The sequence below is a fragment of the Nelusetta ayraudi genome, unplaced genomic scaffold, assembly GCF_046127955.1.
Source record: "Nelusetta ayraudi isolate G7.1 ecotype Tasmania unplaced genomic scaffold, CSIRO-AGI_Nayr_v1 ptg000048l, whole genome shotgun sequence".
NCBI classification, from domain to species: Eukaryota; Metazoa; Chordata; class Actinopteri; order Tetraodontiformes; family Monacanthidae; genus Nelusetta; species Nelusetta ayraudi.
The window spans coordinates 6,717,501-6,736,676 of record NW_027466098.1 but is presented as its reverse complement, the minus strand read 5'-3'; the positions used below and the strand labels follow the sequence as shown (position 1 = coordinate 6,736,676).

The window sequence follows — 19,176 nt, the reverse complement described above, 5'->3', positions numbered from 1 at the left end:
CATGGAATTGTCGTTGAGGCCTGCTGCTGGAATGCGACCCTCGTCTCTCGTAAACTGGGGGTCCCTGGCTTCCAGAACACGTCATAAACGCAGTCTCCTCATGGGGGCGCTGCTTTCAGCGACCCTCTGCCAAACTGAACGTCAAATATTTCTCAGCGGTCTGCTGCATGTTTATGGACCTGACAGACGCGGATTCCTAAGAATGAGCTGCCTTTGCCGCATTACACCAGCGGTAAATTGTCTCATTGGGGTTTTTTTTCTCCCCTCCGCTCACTAATTCATTTTTAACTCTCTGCAGCTCTCTGCGGCCGGCGCTCTGTTTGGTCCACTCCTGGGCGAAAATATCAATATCTGCCTCGCAGCCATCATTATTCTGACCCGGCTCTGTTGCTCCTGCTTGTGAACCATCTCCCTGGGCGCATCGGCCCATTTGATTTTTGAAATAAATAAATTAATAAAAAAAAAAAAGAAAGAGAGAAAAAAAAAAGCTTTTCTTTCTCAGTCTGTGCAGCCCGACCTGATGTTCATAAAGCATGCATCTGCCCGGTGGGCAGGGAGCTGCTGCGTCTGCTGCTCTGAGTGCTTCGGTCTGAGTGGAAGCAGAGATGTACGAGGCCGTCGGCTCGGCCGTAGGTTGGCCGAAAGAGAGACGTGTCCTGGTCCTGTGGTTTTCCCGTCACGGTCAGAGGGTCCCGTTGACTCGGAAGCACACACACACACACACACACACACACACACACACACACGCTGACTAAAACTAATCTGTGAACACAGTTGCCGTTTTAGTTTGGTTTGGTAAAGGAGGGCACTACAGGGTTGAGAGGATCAGGAATTAAAGTAGATTTGATTTAGCATTTAATCTCATGTTCAATTTGAGACACACTCTGTGTGTGTGTGTGTGTGTGTGCGAGCATGTGCGTGTGTGTGTGTGTGCACATTCGTCGCCGCTCATTCACACATTTGACTGCATGGATGGCTGTCCGCTGGCGTGCTAGAAACTTGTTTTCGCTGCTGTTTTTAGGCGCCTGTGTTGGTGTGTGATCATCCTTCACATGGTTTAACAGTGTGGTCGAGTGTGCGCGCATTCGTGTGTGTGTGTGTGTTCGGTGACGACTGAGCCATCTGTGCCTGCCGTACCTATGCCAATACAGTGACTGGATTGGCTCCAGCAAGCCGGCGTCCTCCAACTCCTTTGCTGAGACGCGACAGGAAGCCCCTCCTCCATCTTGGCCGGGCTTCCTGCCTGCTCCACCACCACCACCACCCCCTCCTCACCCTCACCCCTCTCTCGCCGCGCCCCCCTGCTAATCCTGCCGGATGACGGGATTGAAATGATTGTGGAGGAAAATAGATTTGATGAGACGTTTAATTACTGGTTGCACTGGATGTGGATAGTTGCTGGCATTGCTGGCTGGTTTGCTCCAGCAAGAGCAGAACTGCAACAGCTGCTGTTTTCACGCTTCTCAGCTTTAAAGGAGACCTATTGTGGACATTCAAGGGCTTAACATTTTGAAAGGTTGTTTTCACTTGATGTCACATGGCGCAGATGGAGGGCAGGTTGCTGAGGATCTGTCATATAGAAAACTTGAGTGTTTTGCGTGGTTTATTTTTGCTCCAATCACTCTTCAAAATAAAATGTTTTTTTTGTTTTGTTTTTTTTTAGAGTTCCATAGGTTGTTTTTCACAAGAGTTGTCTGCAGTTAGGAATGAGTGGAGTCTGCTAATGCCCGTGTCTGCACTGTGTCCACTTGATCAGAGGAATGTTAGCTAGCTAACTGGGTTTGCCACATCCTGAAACAGGCTCTTAATCTGTACAATATAGACTCTCCTGAACAGCTTCCTCCATAAACATTACATTTCTACTTCCATTTCTACTGCCCTCCATCTGCATTTGCACCACCTTCATGTGTCATCATAAGCACATGTCTGAAACCCAAGTATTTTGGTGGTATACTTCCGACAATAAACAAGGATTGTTTGGTGAAAAACCCCTCCTTCCTTAAAACAAGCCGTTCTCTCACTCAAGGCTCTGCCTTGGCCACCTACCATGGATGTATTATAAGAACTGGATACCCGACTGACAATATTTGCAGTGGACACTTGAGGTACTGCAGCTAAAAGCTCCAGGCGGCCCAATACGCCTTTTCCCCGTTGACCGCAACACAGAAATAAACTGTAAAACGGTTGACAGGACTCCTCCGACCTGACACACGGTTCATAACAGATTTTTTCCATTGTAGATGTTTAATTCATATACTATTCTTATCTTTCTAAAAAATGTATAAAGGTCAGAAAATCCCCAGAAAACGCTGAAAGTCACTTAGCTCTTTCTGATTGGTTGATGCCTCCTGCTGGGTTACAGAGGCATGATGGGAAGTGACACTACTGCACATGCTCTGTATAAGCTGTACAATGCGAAAGAACCCTGGAAACCAAAAACCTTTTTGACGTTTGCGCCGGGTGAGCGACTCCATTGAAATGAAAGGGCAGCCTGTTCACTGCTAGTGTTAGCTTAGCGAGGAAGATGGCTATTAGCTCTTTTGAAGTGACGAGAGCTATTCAAAAAGAAATCTGCAGAGGCGTAACTTTAATAACAATCAGCCCCACTTGTAATGTAGAAAGTCAAAATCCGAATAGCCCATTTCAGCGCAGTAACACGGAAAAAGCCTGCGCAAGTTGTCATTTTTTGCATACTCGTGTGATTTAGTTAGCATGCCAGTGATGCAAAAAGACCTGTTAAAGAGGTGAAAAAGTCATTCTTTTTTCATATTAAGGCCCCTTCACTGGAATTCCGACTGGAAGTTAGGATGACAAAGCAGATATGGTGATCGAACTGCTGCAGGACGTTGCTTGAGTCACAGAGTGTTACGAGATATCTGATCTATAGCTGCACGGGAGGCTGAGTGCTGCTTCTCATGGAGAAAAACAGCTGAATCTTTCATGGAGCCATGCGTCTCGTGCATTGTCAGTAATCACAAGAGAGCGCACGACGGCAAGAGAAGATTGGATTCTGTCCAATTAGCGAACAGCTAATGCATGTGATCGCATTAAAACTGAATTAGTCACCAGTCGGGCATGAACCAGTGAAGACTTTTCAAACCTGGGCTCTGTGTGTCCATATGTGAAACGTCAATGTTCCCTAAAGTGGTTCAGCTGATCTGAACTGAACTGAAAGTTTGAACTACTGAAACTCCCCGACTGACCGGGTTGACAGATTCTTGTACCTGAAAAAGCATTTCTTAAGACTCAGATAATTTGTCGTAAATTAGTTGCACTAAATATTTAGCATCCAGACTTCTTCTTCTTCTTCTTCTTCTTCTTCTTTCTTTTGTTTTCAACAAAAAATATTGTCCTTGTTCATGGCATGAAGTGTCACAACTTTGGTGAAGCATGAGTCATACACTCACATGTAGAGATACAAAGGCCATTTTTATAAATACCAAAATGTCCCTCATCAGATAAAAGACTTGTAACAGAACGATAACTGTTGCTATAACTGCAGCTCAAATAAGTTCTTCTTCCTTTTCCATTAGCTTCATGAAGGACTAACATCTGTCAAACAGATTTTTGTCCAGGATTTCCAAAATATTGAAATAAATGTGACACACAGGCAAAAAACAAACAAACAACACAAACGTAAAAAAAACACTGTTTGAATGTATTTTCCAAGATGACTAAATACCTATTAATACCTATGAATACCTATTAAGAATCCTAGGAGGATCGTTTAAAGGTCATGGAATGTTGCACAAGGCCATGAAATGTTGCACAATGCTGCAATGTGCTCTGTTTGGAAGAATTTGGGCACAGGAAGTGCCACTGCTTCTCTGTGAGGCTTCTGGGTGGCTCAGGAGAAGAAAGACAACGACAGGAACGTCATACTCGCGTTACCGAATGAGTATATTAGTGACTCCATACCGCATGTCCAGAGCGAGGCGGGCGAGGCCCACTGAGCTTCTTTCTCCTTGTAGGAAACCGCTCCCTGTTGGTTCAGCAGCCAGATTTCAGGCTGAAATTTCAGCTGTCCTGCTGCCTTGCAAGGTTAAAAGAGTAATGTTACCTTTTTCTTTTCTTTTCTTTTTCTTTTTTGCTTTTGCCTCTGGAAGTGAATTTCTGACATCGTCCTCACAATAGCCACACTAAGCAGAAAGTGCAACTTATTGCACGCGTCAGGCTCAACTGAAAGCGACACTGCTAAGTGTCACACCACACACCGTTTACTTCCATGTTTATTACTTCCTTCCAGTTATAATTTTCCATAAGTCAGCAAAACAAAATTACATATACTTAATATTTTTTGCATGTATTTTTTTTTCAACTCCGGCAAACTTTATTTGACCGTGTGTATTTCATTTGAAGAATTTTGAGTTTAGGGTCTACAATTATGAATGGCATTATTTTGATTTTTATTTTGGTTGCATGCTGAACAATATAGAAATAATCTCTCTTTGATTGATATATTTGTTTTGCTTATTTCCCATATCTTTAATGGATCATATTTTAAGTAAAAAGAATAGTTGTCTTATTATTGCCTCATTCTGTGGAAGAAACCATATGAGCTCTGGTTTGTTGCGTTGCGCCGTGACCTTAATGCCTCCAACTAAGGCCCATTTAGCACCTTGTAAGTTGCCATATGAGCTTGCACATGTTGCGTGGGAGGAAAGATTACTTTGACACTTCACTTAATAGGGGCAGCGTTTAATGGCTTACTCTTGTACAGCGACGTTTTAGGATGTGAATAATTGAACAAGGGGAACATTTGTTTTGGCGGGCAGCTTATGTGCAAAGAAAATTTTTTGCTCAAATATGTTTCTCGCCTGTATAGCTTAGATGTAAGAATAATATTTCTTATAAGACTGCATGATCCCTTTGTTTTAGATCTTTCCTTTTTGGACCTTTTTGAAGTTCTATCGTGTGTGATAATCAGCCGACACGCAAATGTTTTAAAGGTTTTTTTTTATATTAGTTTTTCATGAAACGCCCTGTTTAACTTGTCACGTTTAAGAATTTGTTGCCACGCACGTGCAGGAAATGAGTTTATCAGCCTGACCAATGCTAAAGCTAGTTTTTTTTTTTTTTTTTTTTGTTATCATGGTACGTTACGCTACTGGACAACCAGTACACAGACAGAAGTACACAATGGCAGGCTGTCAGTGGCGACAGTGTTTCATTCAGCTCAGTTGTGTTGACTCAAGAAGGTGTCCAACTCCAAACGTGTCCATGCGTAGCTTGCAGTGTGCAATACGGAATACACTTTTTCATTTTTTTTGCCGGGAGGTGTTTTTATTGAGCTATATCATCTGACGTATGCACAGTTGGACTGTAATCAGTTGGTGAATGTTCTGGGTTTTGTGGGGGCTGGTTCATCTCGTCGCTCTCCAGTGAGGCCCAATTAGGATTAATGAGTCAGCAGGACAAACAATCTAGGAATTATATGAGGACATAAAAAACCACAAACTGTTTTGTCTGAAGGAGCCAGCAGAGATAACCCCAGAGGTGATATACCGTCCTCAGCTACACGCTGCGGCTGGATCCCTTCTTATTACTGAGCAGATTAGAGTTTCAGCTCGGCAAACATTTCCTGAAGGCAGAGCTGGCCCAGAAACACAGGCCACTTCACTTCACTGTGGCGCCCAAGTTTAACTTTGTTCAAGAAGAAGAAGAAGAAGAAGAAGAAGAAGAAGAAGAAGAAGAAGAAACGTGCACGTCTTACCAAAGAGGAGCCGTCCAAAGTCCAAAGTGTTTTATGTTTTATCGTAAATAATTCAAGATTTCTGAAGTTTACTCACTTCAAAGATCATGTTCGCCACCTTCATCCGCCCACGCTTTCCTAATTCAATAGATTAACACAGGCAAACTACACAACACGGAGCTCGCTAGATTGTGGAGCATCCTGTTTATGTGCTATTTAGTAAGTCACGCTTAAGCAAAGCAGAAAGGTTGAAATCCTGTTGGTTTGATTGAATGGTTGAGTGTTAAGGATGGCGTCATGACATTACTTAGCTCCATGGAAACCAAGAGAAGCCCTGGAGCGTCGTTTTTTTCCCCCAGGATTGTGAAACGATTCCTCTGATTGTTATTGAGTGATATCAGCAGCACTTAAAGAAGAATTTAAAAAAGAACGAGTCCAAAGAAAACACAGAATACCGGCGTTAAGCCTCGACTTAAGTGTAGCCTATTGCGCTCATCAAATGGTGGCCATCGAGAAGTCATTTAGCCATCAAACCTTTTTCGTTACGCGTGCAATGTATGTTATTTATAACCGTAGATAAGGGCCAGACCGAGTGAATCAAGTATTGCAATACTGTGGTTTTATTTACTTTAAGCTTTTATTCAAACCCACCAAACCCAGAATTCCGACCAAATTATACATGAAATAAAAGTCACAAAACAAAATCTTAACATTTAACATTTTAACAGTTGCATTGAGATTTTGGTTCATTTTGCTCTGTGAAATTCTCTGTTTCCTTCCAGTAACTGGATAGTCTACTAACTCGTCTCGCTGAGCTTTGGTGTTTCATTGTGGTTAGCAGATACAAACCTCTCGCAAGAAGTCTTTGCAAGGAGCAAAACGCTTTCGTCCAAAAATATCTTCAGAGGGAGGTCGGCCTGATGTTTGCTAACCTTCCCTAACGAGCCCTGGTTTCCAAGTGCTCGCTTTTGTTTTGAGGGGCCGGAGACTTTTGGAACAATGGACAGTAACACAGGAAAAACACTATCAGTTCTATTATTGTGAGGGCGGAAGTTTGCCTCCCCGTCCGCCGCGCACATGACAATGCTGGCTCAGAATATAGAAACAAAGGCCCCCGAGAACAAACACGCGCGCTGCTGCCAGTTTGCCAGTGGAGGCATAACCTTGAAAAAGCCACAAATTCACCGCACTGTCGATCGCCGCTGCCGCTGCACGACGCCTGCGAGGCACCTCTGATCCGCTGGCGCTCAGCCAGCGCTGGTGCGGTATATAGTCAGCGGCAAGTGTGATTGGTAGCACGCACCGTAGCGGCCCGGTTCCCATCATTAATGCATGGGGTGGCAAAAAAAAAAAAAAGTTTTTTGGGGGGTTTAGATTTTGAGAAACACACAGGACCATTCAAAAAGTCACTGACTCATTTCTGCATTGAAGCCCATCATAAGCAGCTCGGTGAAATAATCTACTGGCATGAATATTAGCAGTGCAGGAAAATCAGTCAGGATGTGCTGAACACATTATGGGATGGCTTTCACAGTTGTTGCCCTCATTGTCTTGAATGTGATCTTAGAGACTGAATATCAAGTGTGTAGTATGTGGCCATCATTAAAGAAGTTGAACGCTTTAAAATAAATAAATAAATAAATAAATAAATAAATAAATAAATAAAAATTCTAAAACAAAGCTTTGCCTTTTCTTTAGATTTAGTTGTGTTGTGCTAAACCAGAAAATGATAAACAAAATATCATGGTTTTCGTTTCAGGCTCTTTAAAATGGACTACTGTTGCACACTACATCTTGATCTTATTGTCATTTTTGTGCACTCATAATGATCGTAAAGCATTGAAGATCATTATTATAATGGATTTCAATGCAGAAATGAGTCAGTGACCCCAAACCTTTGAATGGTAGTGTATATATTTTGATTTATTTTTCCCCATCTGGTAGAAGCTTTAGAACTTTGGATAGTTTCTCAGCACTCTTGCACACAGTTTCAAAGCAGAAAGCTGCAAGGAACAATGACGAGCTCCCCGTGAGCTCCGGCGAAAGAAGAAAAAAAATACTTTAGTTTCCGGGATCCAAGAGAAAGTGAGGCAACATGATGTGTGCGTGCGTGTGCATGTGTGTTGCACACAGTGCTTCAGGAGACCTTTCATGTGGTGCCAGTGACCATGATCACACACTTTTATGGCAGAAAGTAATGGCTTTTTTGTTCACTTGTATGCATCTTTTAATGTGGATTTGTTTTTTGTTTTTCGTTTTGAGGGTTGCCAGGTTGTGAAAAATGTTGCACCTCACCCACCCCCACAATCCCCCAGAGTCGACAGTCGAGCAGCGTGTATCAGAGCGTGTCCACAAAAAGAGAGACAAAAAGAGACAAGAAAGTCTTTCACATTGTCACAGATAACCTTTGATGCGTGTAGCGCGGGTGTGTGCGTGCGTGCGTGTGTGCATGTGTGCATGCAGGCAGTCGTCTTTTTCCACGCTGATCAAAGCAAAAGGATCAACATCGAATATCGTTTCAAATCTCTCTTTAAAATAAAAACTGTGAGCCACTCTGCCACAAACACTTCAGAAAAGGATTATAGGTAATAACTTGGTAATCATTTATAGGGATGAATTGCTCTCTAGACATTTCCACGCATACTGCGTTGACAGCGTGTAACAGGAAGCGCTAACAAATCACCAGTCGCCGATGCACTTTTTTTTGTTGTTGTTGTTTTTTGAGGGTGCCCGTGCGCCCCCCAAGCAGATTGCGCCATGGGCGGTTGCCCCCATAGCAAAAACCGTCACCTCAAATGCATACACATTCCTGTGGGTTTACCTCCCGCCATCACGCAGAGGTCAGTGCATTTATCTGCACAGTAACGTACAGAGACTCCAATCGGTTCAAAATGCTGCCGCCAGGCTTTCAACAGGCTCCAAAAAGTATGAGCGCATCACACCAGTAGCGGTCCTTGCGGCCCTTCGCTGTCCCTATAGACTTGTCAGTATGATTTTACAGTTCTATTGATTAATATGTAAAGCACTATGTACATTTTTATTTTTGAATACGTGCTATATAAATAAAGTTATTATTATTATTATTATTATTATTATTATTATTATTATTATTATTATTATCTCCATTTTACGTTTCAGTCCATTGTAGTTTGTGCTTGCATGTGTGCGTGTGTGTGTGTGTGTGTGTGTGTGTGTGTGTGTGTGTGTGTGTGTGTGTGTTTTTGTAAACAGGAAGTTTTAGCACGCATGCCATCAGAAGACACGGAGCCATGGGGTTTCCCACAGTGGCAGGCCTGCTCAGCTGATCAAGGTTTCCTGCCCTTTGCATGGTGTGTGTGTGTGTGTGTGTGTGTGTGTGTGTGTGTGTGTGTGTTTTCTTCCATGGGTGGGCTGTTTGTGGCTTGTGTAAACTTCAGACAGCTGATAAACACTGTGAGATCCTGTGTACCGAGCAGCCAGTGCACTAAAAACCGCGTGGGGCTCGCGGCTCTAATTCAGTGTCGCATTTTAAAGTCTTGAGTCTCGTCCCGTCCCGTCCTTCAATGCACTCCCTGTTTAACAACAACAACAATGTGGGTGCAGTTGGTGGAGCGGCTGTCTGCTCCCACAGGTGCTGCACTGCTTTACTGGAGGAGGCAGCAGTTGTCAGGAAGTGTTTGAGTCGGCCTGCTGGTCACCCAATGCTGTCTGTCGTTCCTCCGTCACTCTCACGTTCACTCTGGCTTGTCACCCGTCCCTGTCACCTCGCACTCAGTGTCCCCTACACCAGTGGAGTCCCAGGACCCACAATTTTCTCCTTATCATGAAGCCGCCACAGAAAATTTATTCCGCAGCACTCAAATTTATTCCACAAAAATAAAAACGCTAGGCCACTTTCTATCATGTCTGGCAAATAAATCATTGTGTGTCCTGCAAAGTAATTAAATGCCCAAAATTTTCTCTACAAATTAATATACTTTAGCCGCGACCCGATCAAAACAGCTCCACGACCCAAAAGTAGGTCACGACCCACCAGTTGAGAAATGCTGCCCGACACTCCCCTGCACACCTCTAAAGCTCTAAGATCTCCACTTCTTTCTCTGGATTCAACCAACTCCAATATTCATATTAAAAGCGTTTTGCCAAAGATTGTGAAGGATCGATGCATTTTATTTTGAAGGGCTCATATTTTGTTCAATTACCTTTGCTGATGTGCTTTCACAATGTGGGCCTTCAGCCTGAGTTACGTCTGTCCCTTTTATTTCTTTTTGGCTGCTCCACTTAAAAACACAGTTCTGGGAATCAGCCCTTTGTGACATCACTGACTCCTCCCCCTAGGTGAGTGTGCATTGCTGCCCCTTGGCTTTTGCCCATTAAAAAAAACCAAGAGCCCTAAACAAGGTCCGACTTTAAGGAGGAAGTTGTAAACAGAGGGCTAAGCATGCTGCTTTGTGTATAATTGACCTGCGGATGGGTGCAATAAGGGACCTTTAAATGTCACAAATAAGAGTTGGCCTAAAGTAGCCCTTCTTAAAACAATCATTGACTGATGGATTGATTGATTGGTTGATTGATTGATTGGCTACAACATGGCCATTTGGTCGTTTTAGGAGAGGACTTTTTTTTTCTTTGAAGAACTGCTGTGTACGTGTAGTAAATGGACGTCTGCATGACATACACGTGTAAAAAAAACAATGAGACATAAAATACTCTTGTGAACAGTTTTCAAAACAGATCAACAAATGCAAGGGTTTCTTTTAATTGCTAATTGCACAGGTGATCATTTGTTTACTTGATCTGCTGGCTAGCTAAAATGCTAAAAGGTTTCACTTGGCAGAGCTCAGCTGAGTCGAGCATTGTGGCGAATGAAAGACTTTGGCTATAGACTGGAGTCTATTTTCATCTAAATGTGAATCTATTTGTGGGCTCCGTGATGTGGAACATAGATGACTGAAAGATTTTTTTTTCCTGTCCTGCAGCAAATCTTCCGTGTGTGACAGAGAGTCTGCCTGAATGAATAACTGCCCCCCCCTCCCGCCCCGAAAAATAAAAAATATCTCACGCGAATCAAAAGTTGTGGGCACATTATTTTCGGCAAAGTGTCCAAGCTCTCATTGGTCGACACTTGTGGTGTCGGTCAACTTGAAGCAGGTTTATTTTCGGACAAACAGAACCTTCCTTTCTTACACATTATGTTCCTCGGTGAGTCTTGTGACTGCGCAGGTTAGCACGGAGCCATGTGGACGTATCAGATGGGTCGACATATGGGTGGACTCTAGAGGAATGTCTCTAGCATAACCTTATGGAAAATGCTTATCAGAGACATGATGTATTATGTTTGCGGTGTTCTATTAATACAAATTGGCAATGTATCATGAAAGAAGTAGGGTAATGTCTTTCTCTAGCCTTACTAAACACTGGAACCATCATTTGTATGTATTCCAGCGACTAAGTGCAGATGTTTATCTCTGTGTATTTTTATTGTCTGTATGCTAAGTTTTATTTTTTTATGTCTGGACCTCAAGTCTGACATTAACTACAGAAAGACATTAATTAGGTCCCGTAATTTTCTTCAAATTAAAGCACTTTGCGGTCGCATCTACAGTTTGTTTCAGAGTTGAATTGCTGTTTTCCAGCCGGTGCTGGTGCACCGCTCGACCCTTAGCGCCGCGTGATGTATATCGGTGTGAGCAGCGCTACGTGGGCGTACCGCTGGCTCGCCTCGTCTCTTTCTCTTCCTGTCTCTGACTCGTGCGGCCAAACGGAGGAAAACTTGCTCTCACATCTCTGTGGGTGAGAGTGAGCAAGTGCTGCTCTCACTATAAACATCCTCGGGATGACTGCGGTAATAAGGTGGCAGAAAAGAAATGTTTCCAGCTATTTTTCACAAATTGGTGCTCGAGCCGAGCGGCAGGAATTGTGTTTTTTCTGTCCTTTCTCTCTCTCTCTCTCTCTCCCTCCCTCTCTCTCTCTCTCTCTCTCTCTCTCGCTCTCTCTCTCTCTCGCTCTCTCGTCCAGAAGTGGCTGCGCTTGTGTTTTAGCAGCGGACGCACTGCTTGGAGCTGCAGGGGGAAACGAGATCAGCGTGAAGTCGAAGCCAGAACCAGGCCTGCTCTCGGCAGCCTGTGGTTTTTTTTCCCCCTCTGCTCTTCTTTATTAATGAAGAGGGTTTTTTTTTCCACCGTACAAAGACCTTTTTTTGATTGTGTGAGCTCTCAACCCCCGCAGGTGGAGAGTCTGAGTTGGGAGTGTGCTGCCCAGCTGCACAGCAGCCAGTTGTTCTATCAGGGGGACTCGCAGTGCTGATACTGGACTGTTATTCACTCAGCCTGCTGCGGTGTAGGAATGAGGCTGGGACACAGATTTTAGTGTTCATTTCTATTTTTTTATATAATTCAGGAGCTGGTCAGCAATACTGGACACATACCTCTGCAACAACCACGCAACTCATTCCACATGCTCTGTATTCCTTATGAGGCAAGGGGGTTAGGTTTGCTTTATTGTGTACAGGATTTTTGCGTATGTAAGAAATGTTCTCCCTGTGTCTGCGTGGGTTCTCTCCGGGTTCTCCGGCTTCCTCCCACACTCCAAGAACATGCATGTGAGGTCAATTGAACACTCTAAATTGTCCATAGGTGTGCATGTGAGTGTGAATGGTTGTTTGTCTCTATGTGGCCCTGCGATGAACTGGCGACTTGTCCAGGGTGTCACCCTGCCTTCGCCCTAAGACAGCTGGGAGAGGCTCCAGCAGACTCCCGTGACCCTGAATAGGAATAAGCGGGTATAGAAGATGAATGAATGAAAGAAACTGGATGTCTGAAATTCCCCTCTAGGATGAAAGTATCTATCTGTCTATCGACTGAAGAAGGTATTTCCATTTTGCCAAGGCAAAAGTCTTTTTAAAATGAATCAAAATCATATATAAATATTTTATTTTTGGTTGCATGGCTGATTAGCTGGACTGGTTAGCGAGACGGTTGGTGGTGGTGGTGGCGGCGGCGGGGGGTTGAGGTTTGCTCAGACGTGGCGGCTGTTGCCGGGGGAAGCGCTCAGCCAGGGCTCGTAATAAAGCCTCATTTTCTGCTCCATATTGCCATAATAGAAGAGCTGTTCAGGGAAGCAGGCTCCAGCCCTCGGGCTCTGAGCAAACTCTGAATGGAATCCTGCAAAACTCACAGTCGAAAACGCAGTTCGCGGTGCCATCCAGACGGCCGAGGCGGCGCTAAGCGCTAAGCGCTAAGCTAACTCTTGAGGCTGCAGACCCAACCAAACGCTCCTCCCTCAGCAAACCTCAGGCCCGCTGCCTCAAATGCATTTGGTTTCTTTTCTCTCTCTGTCTCTTATGACATTATGTCTTTGTGACTCAAAAAGAAAATTTGCTCACTCGGCACTCGTTACTCTCACTGAGGGGGAGAGAGGGGTCCTCCTTGAGCTCCCACTCGCCCGCTAGTCGTTTGACTCAGCCGGGGGCTAGCCTCACAAACCCAGCAACCCCTCGGCGATGGAAACCCTGACAGACGAGAGCAGAAAGCGGAAGCGTGGGCCGTCACCGGGCGTCTGAACAGAGACAACGCGTCCATTTTCTATTGTGGTTCTATTTAAGTAGCCGTGCAGGAACAGGTACATGAAATATGCACTTCGGCAGTCTCCACTACCTGTTTTTGTCGGCGGCCGCGTATAAAGAATCTCATGCGTGGCACTGCAGGTTCTAGGAAGTGAAATCGTCATACGTGGAACCTGAAGTCCTCTTCTTAAATGTGCAGGTTTTAGCAATGATATGGTGGTAACTTGTCAAATCTACTAATAGGGCAAAACAAAGTGAGATCAAACCTCACTGGATATGTTTTCAAGGCGACTTGTGCTCGCATGACGTTCCTTCCAGGGTGTCCGTCACTGAGAGGAAACCATTTTATTAGTTGCACCTGTTCAACAGCTAATCAGCAACTCAGTGCATTTAGGCATGTAGATGTGATGAGGGTGACTTGACATGTCTGAACAAACCTCAACCGCCCCATTCGTCACTAACGCCAACCAGTCCAACTCATCACTCAGCCCCGCAGCAAAAAACAAGTCAAGACCAAACCAAGTAAAGGGATCCGTTATATTGTCTGACTTGCTCATTCACACTCATGTGGATACAAGATGAGATGCTGTCTTATTTTTCTTTCAAGCAAAACAACTGATTTACCTTCAGCTCCTCACCTCATGTAAGAGTGCCCCCCCCTTCCCCTCCATCACCCACCAGTTATTTTTTTTTTATTTTTGAGCCGATGTATACTTTTATTTAAGGTGAACGTCTGACAGTGAGATCTGAAACCACACGTCCTTCAGTCTGAGAGGCTCTGTGGTGGAGATAAATCAGATGTTAACCTCAATTATTGATGAATCTAAATATTTTGGGGGCTTTTACAGATCTAAGACTTTAATCTACAGTATATAATATAATTCTGTAGCTACTACTAAATGTACTATTTTTTTTTTTAAAGAATTCAACAGTAAAGTTGCAGACAACCCGCAGAAAGTCCTTGACTATTTTCAACCTCGGCCAGACAGCGCTGCCTCTGAATGTGGGGGTCTTAGCGCCTCCTGCACTGTTTGCTTTTCAGCAGACATAACACAAGTCACACCTGCTGCCGCTCGAGAACCGTGAGACTCCTCTGCTCATGTCAAAGGTTTAGTTTTAGCACGTTTTTTTTTTTTCACACATTTCACACAACTGCTTAGTTGGGAAAAACCTAAAAGTAAAGTCGAGACAGACAGAGAGAGCAACGTGCCGAGTGATGAGCACAGTGCACTCCAGTGATGTAGTTGAACTACAAGCTTCAGCGCCCTGCGGCCCACAACTCAGAGTTCAGTGTCCAAGAGAGTCACAGTTGAGTCAGTTGTTCACTTTTTCCTCTCTCTTAAATTGCTGGTTTAGTGGTGGGGTAAATTGTGCAAGAAATCAATTTTCGTTAAAAATGTGCAACACGTAACACATTTATTTGACCATACACTACCAGTCCAAAGTTGGGACTCACCTTCTCATGCATGTTAAAAATATATATATATTTACAACTGTCGACACGACAGATACATACTGAAGAGATCAAATATATGACAAGATATATGTAATTATGCAGCAAAGACAAACGCATTAAATGACTCTTGAATATGCTTCTAATGAGAGGCGGCTATTTTGAACTTTCATTGTTTCCTACATAATTCCATGTATGTTCACACGTGGTTTTGATGCCTTCAGTGAGAAACTGTAACGTCAATCGACATGAGAATGAAAGAAAAGGCGTTACATTCGCAGAGTGTGTCCAAACTTTTGACTGGTAGTGTATGTCACGACAGTTAGAAAGATTAAATATTAATAAAAAAAATTAAAGTATTATCCTTATTTTTTTTTGGCAAATAAAGTGAAACAGCTGAACTTTTTATAGCATTTTATAGCTACAGTATATTTGAACTTAATGAAGCATTGCCCTCAATAATATTTTTCTCTTCATAGAAGTAAATAACTGTAATTTGGAACCTTTCATCAAGAAATAATAAACTGTATTATTATTTTTTGGGGGAAACAATAGATTTAAAATTCATAGATAAAAATTACAGACAATATTTAAAAATGCAAAACATAGTTTATCCTATATATATATATATACACACATATATATACATATATATATTATTGCAGCTGTGGCCTTACACTGGGTTCTGGTCTAGTAAAACTCTGCAGCTCAGAAACAAAGAGTCGTCACGTCCCCACGTCAGCTCTGACACATCGGGTTGTTTCCGTCCATGTCAGCCTCGTTTGTGTTGAGCTGTCGCTGACTAACAACTGCCAAGCCTCCCTGGTTGTTGCTCGGAGGTCAGATCCGCTGTCGCTCACTGGAATAGCGAGAATAATATCCGCACACTTCCTGTGCGCACATTGGGGGAGAGAGGAGGGGGGGGGGGTGACATTTTATTTGCTCCCTTGTTGTGCCCGCCACTTCTCCTTTCAGTTCTTCCGTTGTGAAAGAACAGTTGCGTCTCAGCCAGGTATCACATCGTCACAAATTACTAAATGTCGCTCAGGGCAGCAGCTTTTTTTTTTTTTTTTTTTTTTTTTTCATCATTTCATTTTTTATTGATTTTTAAGGAACATATAAAAGAAAAGGAACAGAAAAAAAGTGCAGGTTCATAAAACATACGTTGTTTTGTCATTAAAATGAGATTGTACATTGTTGCAAACAAACATCCAACAATTTTCAATACCTGCTTCTTTCTGAACTCGGGGTTGAGGGGGTCTGCTGGAGCCTCTCCCAGCTGTCATAGGGTGAAGGCAGGGTGACACCCTGCTCATCCCACCCACTTTATCACAGTGCCACATAGAGACAAACAACCATTCAAACTCACACCTACGGACAATTTAGAGTTTCCAATTGACCTCACATGCATGTTTTTGGAGTGTGGGAGGAAGCCAGAAAACCCGCAGAGAAGCCAGGCACACCCAGGGAGAACATGCAAACTCCACACAGAAAGGCCCCAGACCCAGAATCGAACCCACAACCTCCTCGCTGTGCAGTGACAGTGCCAACCATTGCGCCACCGTGTCACCGTGCGCCAAAGTGTTGCATTCACTTTCTGATTTGAGCTCATCGCCCCATCTTCTTCTTTGCCTTTCAAGTTGTGAGGCATCACAGCTTCATAGGACGCTGTCTCTACCACAGCGTCCAACCACCAACCCTCAGAGTAGCGCTCACATTGTTCTTCCACTTTCTTAAAAGCGCTCTAGAGTGTGTCGTCGGGCCCACCGTGACAACAGACAATGTTTCTTGAGATACATTTGGTAACCTGTGTCCCCTAATAGACACATAACAGGAGTCAGGGGAACAAACAGTTGAACCCAGAGCGTTCACTCGAGAAATCCACAGGATTTGTTTTCTTTTTGTCTCGCTAAAGAGGCGTTTGGACGTCTTTATTCTTGCTGCTTCTCTCTTCTCTGCTCACTCTCTGTCTCTCTCTCTCTCTTTCTCTCTGTCTCTCTCTGGCGCGCACACACGTGACCGTATGTGGGTCTCCACCTGTGGGACACTGCAGCGCATCAGCGAGCCCATTGACTCTCGTGGCTCCTCTGTGGTTTCTCCACTCGTCGAGCTCGGTGCGGGTTGCGTTTCTTTCCGTTTCCTCGGCTCGCCTCGGTTCTGAGTTCCACCTCCTCGCGTCTTTTTTTTCTCGGTGTGACTGTGTTTTTGAAAATTCAGGGGAGGCCTCCGTTGATGTGATTCATGCGATCGAATTAAGCTGCTGACTGGGGTTTAAAGGAAAAAAGAAAAAAAGAAAAAGAAACTTTATGCCTGCCTGACTGGTGATTCACTCTGACATGGCGAAGGGAATTATTGTCTCACAGAGGTCTTAATCATGCTCAAGAGTATTGCCTCCAGGAGGGGAAAGGCTAAATCCGCAAGACGTTCAAGGCTGACAGCTTAACTGTAGTGTAGGAAACGCTTAAGTAAAATTTTCAAATGTATGTATGTTTAGAAAAAATGTGTTAAAAACCTTTCTTTTCAGTCTCAGTTGTCAGCAATGAGGACCAGAGCTCAACTCCTGGCTGGTGTCCTTATCTGCTCCTCTAGGTGCAAACTAGCAGACAGCTTAAAAAAAAAAGTTCATATTAAGACAAATGTCTTGTTTTTTTTTTTTTTTTTATATTTTAATTGTCTACAATGAGGTCAAAAAGTTCAAAGCTCACCTCCTTGTTGGCGTCCTTTCCCAGATAGATAGATAGATAGATAGATAGATAGATAGCGAGCTAGCTGGCTATCTAGCTAGCTAGCTAGCTAGCTAGATAGATAGATAGATAGATAGATAGTGTGTTTTAATTAGGTAAGGTAAGACAAAAAGCTGCTCTGTGAGTAGCCACTGTGCATATAACAATCCGCTCCGCAAGCTAGCAGCGCCTCCACACATCCCATCCCACAGGAACGCAGCCTCATCTCGTGTTGCGCTGAGGAAGCGACTTTCTCCCAGGAGACGGAAACCACAATAACGTGCACGGGGCTCTTATCTTCAGAGTGGCAGCTTAATTAGATTCTTTGGCCCTAATGTGACTGATCTGTGCTGCCGTTTCATCTCATCAGCCGAGCCTCCGGGGCCCGCTGAGGTAGGAGCGGAAGCTCGAGTACGCGTGTTCCTTTCTCCCCGTCACCTCGTCAAGAAACTCGTTTTAATTGCTGTGGATGAAATTAATTAGCCGAGATATTGTGGCTTTTATGTTTTCAGTCATGAGCCACTTTTTTTCCCTTTGTAAAAGCAGTTTGAAAAAGTCAAGAGAGGTTGTTTCAAACTTTTCCTCTTTGAAACAGAGTGAGCGAACACTTTTTTCTCAGAAAGTAAAAGTTGTTGTTCCTTCAGGTGGAAGGAACGTATGATGGTGTCTTCCCACGCGCGACGCATTCACATGTTCCATGGCTTCGGCGGAACCGACACCTCCTCCAAGTGTCGATCCAGGATTTTCTACCCCCACTTTATTCTCGTTTTTTTTTTCTTTTTTTTTTTTCGTTCACACCATTGTGTCATTACTTAACAATTACTCATGACCACCATCTGGCTTTTCCAATCACATTTAGGAAAGTAATGGCAAGATTGGAAAGTAAGTCTGGGATTTTATTTGGAAAAAAAAAAAAAACATCAACTGGAACATCAAATTTAGGAGACTTTTTGCAAGAGTTGGCTTTAGTGGTGAAGATAAAAAGGGGTTTTGGGTCAATGTTGACTTTAAATGTATCATTTTATTCATCAGCAATACACACATAGTGATTGACACACTCTACCGAAATGCACCAATGCGTTGTGGTACATTTCAAATGGTTAATAATAATTCATTTAAATACTATACAATATTCATTTGCATAATTCTTGTGATCACTATGATGTGACCATCTAAGCCCACAGAGCTCCACATGCTTTTAGGGTTGCAGTTCACAAGTGAATGCAGCCAATATTTTGCAAGGTAAAGGTCACTCTGAGTCACAAAGGTACTGTCAGGTTATTAACTGGTTATTAATCCCACCCTCTGACGCCACCTCACTGCAGCCTCGTTCTGGTCTTCTAGTCCAGTAAAGCATCACCTTTACGGGGCGACTGTAGCTCAGGAGGTAGAGCGGGAATCCTGCTCCCTCCCAGTCTGTTGTTGTGGAAGTTATGAAGTGCTTTGGGCAATTGTGAAGGTGCTAGAAAGCGCTCTATAAATGCAGTCCGTCCATCCACCTTAAGCAGGTTTCAAAGTGTTTTTGCTGCAGATTCAATCTGATTGATGGCTTTTTGCAAAGAGACACAACATGTATGACCTTTGACTCCTTGACACCAGAGGTTTTTCTGTTTAACAATAAGTATGACAAATGTTATAGAGATTTAAATCTCACACCCTTGAAGTAAATCTCCAGTCCTGAATGCAGATCTTTGCGTATGACATTACCATTGGTGAAACTTTCTGACAGCTGCTGAGTTCCAGGCAGCCTAACCAGCCGTAATAC

The 19,176-nt window shown here is 43.6% G+C and overlaps 2 protein-coding genes across 3 annotated transcripts in view; one reads left to right on the top strand and one right to left on the bottom strand.

Moving 5' to 3' along the window:
- LOC142895141 (porphobilinogen deaminase-like) overlaps positions 1-19,176 on the bottom strand; it is a 55,898-nt gene that overhangs the window by 15,636 nt on the left and 21,086 nt on the right. The gene's annotated exons all lie outside the window — the stretch shown is intronic.
- Positions 1-19,176, top strand: part of ubash3bb (ubiquitin associated and SH3 domain containing Bb) — a 42,120-nt gene that overhangs the window by 11,224 nt on the left and 11,720 nt on the right. The gene's annotated exons all lie outside the window — the stretch shown is intronic.